This window comes from Macrotis lagotis, chromosome 8, assembly GCF_037893015.1.
Source record: "Macrotis lagotis isolate mMagLag1 chromosome 8, bilby.v1.9.chrom.fasta, whole genome shotgun sequence".
NCBI classification, from domain to species: Eukaryota; Metazoa; Chordata; class Mammalia; order Peramelemorphia; family Peramelidae; genus Macrotis; species Macrotis lagotis.
This window is the reverse complement of record NC_133665.1, coordinates 94,876,680-94,883,118: the sequence shown is the minus strand read 5'-3', so window position 1 is coordinate 94,883,118 and position 6,439 is coordinate 94,876,680.

Sequence of the window (6,439 nt, the reverse complement as noted above, 5' to 3'; positions counted from 1 at the left end):
TAGCAAGGACCAAGATAGGATGCTTAAGGAAGATCTAAATTTTGTGGAGGGGTCACATTAATTGGGAACATCAAGCAATATGTTTTTTTTTCCTTTCTTAATATAAGTTAGGGTCTTAAGCTCCCTGTGGATCATTTATAAGAATATGATTTCAAGTTAAACTTTAATTGTATTGCATTTTGCTGAATTTTTTTCCTTCTGTTTCTGACCTTGATGTATCTAAAATTTAACAGCTATATCCACTTAACACTGCATTTTCTTTTTCCTGGCATGGTGTGACATCATAGTTTCATTGTCCAGTTTGAATTCCTTTTCCTTATTACTCTTCATTTTCTAGTTTGTGAAAGAGAAATGTAAAATATTTCATTTCCTGATTTTTCTTTCTTATAGATTAAGCCTTAAAATTCCTTTGTATTATTATTTATAAAGGAAACTTTATATTTCATTCATTCATTATATTTGAAAAAGAATGTTTCTTTTCAGCAGTTGAATGAATCAATTAACTAAAAGTCTCTCAATTAGATAGAAGTTTTTCCTTAATAACAAATTATTTGCAAAGTCATAATTTCATTATTAGCAATAGTAATTCAGATTTATATAGTGCTTTTTGGTTAAAAAAAGGTTTTTTAATTAATTATACCATTTAATCTCTACAACAACTTTGTGAGGTAGGTACCACCAATATTACTATTCTTATTTCACAAATGAAGACTCAGAGAAGAAAAGCTACTTCCCTAAATGATATTAACATAAGTTAAGTGCTGGAGCCTTATATCAGTTCTTTTTTCTGATTCTGCAACAAGGGCTCATCTTTTTTTTTTAACAATTTTTATTAAAATTTTCTTCCACCTTCCTTTCCCACCCCCTTCCCTCAGTGGTGTACAGTCAGGCTAATACTGTACATACACATTTGTGTTAAACATATTTATAGATTAGTCATTTTTGGTATGAGGAATTAGGATTAAAGGAAAGAAATATATGAGTTTTTTGTAAAAGTGAATGTAGTGTTCTTCAGATTCTAAAGATTTTGTTTTGTTTTGTTTTTCTTCCTTTGTCCACAACCAGTCTAATAGAGTTGTCCTGGCTCTCTGAATGGCTGAGAGTAGCTGCTTCCTTCAGGGAGGGTATTCTCATAATATTGTTGTTAGTGTGTATCTGTTTTCATCAAATCCTGTAACTCATTTCATGCTTCTCTGGAGTCTGAACATTTATGATTTCTTATAGAACAATAATGTTACATGAAATTCATGTACCGTAACTTGTTTAACCATTCCGCAATTGATGGGCATCCCCTTAATTTCCAATTATTTGCCACTACAAAAAAATGCTGCTATAAATATTTTGGAACATGTAGGACTTTTCCCTTTTTCTACATATTTTTTCCTGGATATAGACCTAGAATCAGAACTGCTGGGTCAAAGAGTATGAACAGTTTTATTGCTCTTTGTGCTAGTTCCATATTGCTCTCCAGAATGGTTGAATTTGTTCACAACTCCACCAGCAATGTATTTATGTCCAAAGTCCCCCACAACCTCTCCAACATTACTCATTTTTTCTTTTTATCATCTTAGCCAATTTGAGAGGTGGGAGCTAATGCCTCATGGCTGTTTAAATTTGCATTTCTTTATTCAGAGCATTATTTCATGATTTATATATATATATATAGCTTTAATTTCTTCACTTGAAAACTTACTATTCATATCCTTTGACCATTTATTAATTGGTAAATGACTCACATCCTTGCAAATTTTATGTAGTTATCTATATTTTTTACAAATGAAACCTTTATAAGAACTCCTATTTGTGAAGATTCTTTCCCAGCTTTCTGCTTTCCTTTTAATTTTGGCAGCATTGATTTTATTATTCCCAAAACATCTTAATTTAATATAATCAAAATCATTCATTTTGCAGTTTAGAATGCATTCTATTTCTTGTTTGGTCATACATTTGTCCCCTTTCCATAGATCTACCTATCTATGGTGTCATTTTGATCTTATTTTGGCATAGAGTATGAGATGTAGGTCTATGCTTAGTGTTTTCCATATTATTTTCCAGTTTTCTGAAAAATATTTGTCAAATAGTGAGTTCTTACCTGGAAGCTAATGTCTTTGGTTTTGTCATATAGTAGATTTCTGTAGTCATTTACTACTATTTCCTTTGAATTTGTCCTATTCTATTGATCCATTACTCTATTTCTTAACCAGTACCAGGCAGTTTTGATACCTCTTTATAGTGTAGTTTTCAGATCTAGTAGAGCTAGGCCACCTTCTTTTATATTTTTATCAGTTCCCTTGTTATTCTTGACATTTTATTTCTCGAGATGTATTTTGTTACTACTTTTTTATAGCTTGGTAAAATAATTATTTGGTAGTTTGATTGGTATGACACTGAATAAGTAATTTAATTTGGGTACAATTGTCATTTTTATTCTATTAGCTCAACCTAACCATGAGCTATTGACATTTTTCTAATTATTTAGATCTGACTTTATTTGTATGAGTGCTTTGTAATTGTGTTCATACAGTTTTTGCATTTGTCTTGGGAGGTGATTCCCACGTATTTAATGTTCTCTAAAGTTACTTTAAATGGAATTTCTTTTTCTATCTCTTGCTCTTGGGCTCTGTTATTCATACATAGAAATATTAATGATTTACATGGGTTTATGTGATATCTTGCTTCTTTGCTGGTTTGTTAATTGTTTCAAGGAGTTTTAAACATGATTTTCTCAGGTTCTCTAAGTAAACCATCATAACGTCTGCAAAGAGTGAAAGTATGGTTTCCTTATTGCCAATTCTGATACCTTCAATTTCTTTTTTCCTACTTTTATTGCTTAAGCTAACTTCTCTAGTACTATATTGAATATTAATGGTGGCAATGGGCATCCTTTTTCACCCCTCATCTTATTAGAAATGTCCCAAGTTTGTCCTTATTACATAAGATTTGTAGATGGTTTTAGATAAATACTATTTATTATTTTAAGGAAAACTCCATTTATTGCTAAACTTTTTAGTGTTTTAATAGGTATGGTTTTTGTATTTTGTCAGAATCTTGTTCAGCAACAATTGAGATAATAATATGATTTCTGTTGGTTTTATTATAGATATGTTCAATTGCATTGAGTGTTTTCCCAATATTGAACCATCCTTGCCTAGCTAGCATAAATCCCACTTGATAATGGTGTATTATCCTAATAATAACTTGCTGTAATCTCATTACTAAAATTTTATTTAAGATTTTTGCATCAAAGTTCATTAGGGAGGTTGGTCTATAATATTTTTGTCTGTTTTGGTTCTTCCTTCTTTAGGCATTAACAAATTATTGATGTTAGAAAAGGAATTTAGCAAAACTCCTTCTATTTTTTAAATAGCTTATGTCCCAATAGGAATTAATTGCTCCTTAAATGTTTGGTATAATTCATTTGTAAATTCATCTGGACCTGGAGACTTTTTCTTAGGGAGTTTATGAACGGTCTCTTCATTTTCTTTTTCTGAAATGGGTTTACTTAAATATGTTATTTCCTCTTCTGTTAATCTGGGCAGTTTGTATTTTGTAAATATTCATCCATTTCATTCAGGTTGTCAAATTTATCGACATACAGTTCAATAGAGTAGCTCCAAATTATCTCTTTAATTTCCTGCTCATTGATGATTAGTTCACCCTTTTCATTTTTGATATTGGTATTTTGGTTACCTTATTTCTTTTTTGAAAATCAGATTAACCAAAGATTTACCTATTTTATTGATTTTTAGTTTTAAATAAAACTCTTAGTTTTATTTATGAAATCAATGGTTTTCTTGCTTTCAATTTTATTAATCTCTCCCTTGATCAGAATTTCTAATGTGGTTTTTAATTAGAGATCTTTAATTTGTTCTTTTTTCTAGCTTTTTTAGTTGCATGCCCAATTCATTGATCTCTTCTTTCTCTGTTTTCTTCATATAAGCATTTAGAGAAATAAAGTTCTACGTCAACACTACCTTGACTGCATCCCATAAATTTTGGTATGATGTCTCATTATCATTTTCCTTTATATAATTATTGATTATTTCTATGATTTGCCCTTTAATCTACTCATTATTTAAAATTCAGTTATTTAGTTTCCAGAAAGTTTTCGGTTTACCTTCCTGTGACCCTTTAACACAAATTTTTATTGCATCATGATCTGAGAAGTATATTTACTATTTCTACCTTTCTGCATTTGATTATAAGGGTTTTATGCCCTAGGACATTGTCAATATTGTCATGTACATCCAAGAAAAAGGCATATTATTTTCTATTCCCATTAAGTTTTCTTCAGAGATCTATCATATTCAAGTTTTCTAAGATTTCATTCACTTTCTTAACTTTATTATTCTTTATTTTGTGATTAGATATATCTAGTTCTGAAAGAGTCAATTTAAGGTACCCCATTATTAAAGTTTTGCTGTCTATGTCTCCTTGTAATTCTCTCAGTTTTTCCTTTAGGAATTTGGATGCTATACCACTAGGTACCTACATGATACAGCTTCATTAACAATGATGCTCTTTAAGAAGATGTAACTTCCTTCGTCATCCCTTTTAATGAGATCAAATTTTGCTTTTGCTTTATCTGAAATCAGGATCTCTATCCTGGATTTTGTTTTTTGCCTCAGCTGAAGCATAATATATTTTGCTCCAGTTTTAACCTTTATCCCGTGTGTCTCTCTACTTCACATGTGTTTCTTATAAACAACACAGTGTAGGATTTTGGTTTTTAATCCAGTTGGCTATTGCTTCCCTTTTATGGAACAGTTCATCCCATTCACAGTTACATTCAAGATTACTAATTCTATATTTCCCTCTATCCTATCTCTCAGCATTTATATTTTTCACTTTTCTTTCTTCTTTATTCCTCCTTACCAAAGATTTATTCCCCTTCACATTTAATTTTTCTTTTAAAATTTAACTTTTTATTTTCACTTTTAACTTCATCTTCCCTTTTCTAATTCACTTCTTCCCTTCTCTTTCCCTTCCCCTACACCCCCCACCCCACCATAGAATAGGATAGATGTTTAAACCCAAGTAGTGGGAATATATCTGATTCTCTCTCTGGGGAAAAAATATTGAATAAAAATTTACTCAGTGTTCACACCCTTCCTTCTTCCCCTCTAAAATTTTAAATCTTTGTGCTTTTCATTTGGTGTTATTTTTCTCTCAAGTACTATTTTTCAAGAATCATCAATTACAGCTTAATTAATTGATTGCTTGATAAGCTCAAGGTGTTATCAAAATACCATCAGAGACTGATTGAGTGATTGTTTGATAAGCAGCATTTCCTCAAAGTCCAAATACCTTCCCCTCTTCTGTTTCATTAGAAGTAAACTTTTCAAGAGCCTTGGATTACATCAAATTATGATTATTTTTCCCTTATCCTCTTTTTAAATACCTTCTAAGAACATCCCCCAAGCATATTTTCTCCCATATTCGCCCCCCTTCTCCCCCCTCCAGGGTACTTAACCCTTTATTAAGTAAAGTATGAGCTAAGTCCAACCCTGATTTAATTAACCATAAGAATCTCAAAGTCTTCTAAGTACTGGGAAGCTCTGAAAGTCTCACTTAAGAATTTCACTATTGATTATGGGAAACACTGACTCAGGACCACCCAGCTTATGATACCTCATCAGTCAAAGTGCTAAGCTTTGTGATAAAAACTCTAAAGACTGTTATAGCCAAATTCCAGAATGCTCAAATGAAGGAGAAAATTCTGCAAATAGCAAAAGGAAACAATTTAAATACAAAGAAAATACAATCAGACTCACACAGGACCTGTCAGTCGCAACACTGAAGAACCAGAAGACCTTTAATATTATATATCAGAGGGCAAAGGACCTCCAACCAACCTTGCAAAATTCAGCATATACTGTCAGCAGAATTAGAGTAGGTCAATAGAAACTGAAACACTTAAGTTTAGAATAAACACCCCTGCTTTTTATCAGGACTTTTTGTCTCAAACATAGTGATGTCATCTTGGACCTCATCAATGGAGCAATGAAATCCAACCATACCCATATCCTCTAAATCCAATCTCTTCCATTATATTCGATCATTTAATTATCTTAAGAGAAGTAGAATTCTCAAACGTTTTAAATGTTGTTTATTTCCTTCTAGTTTTTTATGCAGTTTGACGATTTTAACTAACATTTGTTTTGTTTTGTCTTTCCTCTTTTCATTAACCTTTTTATGAATCTCTTGAATCCTTTATTTGGTGAATGAATTCTCTATTTTGTTGAACATCCATCTTTTCTCCTGATAGTATATGCTGAATTTTGCAAGGTAGTAAATTCTTGGTTGGAGGTCCTTTGCCCTCTGATATATAATATTCCAGGTCTTCTGGTTCTTCAGTGTTGAGACTGACAGGTCCTGTGTGAGTCTGATTGTATTTTCTTTGTATTTAAATTGTTTCCTTTTGCTATTTGTAGAATTT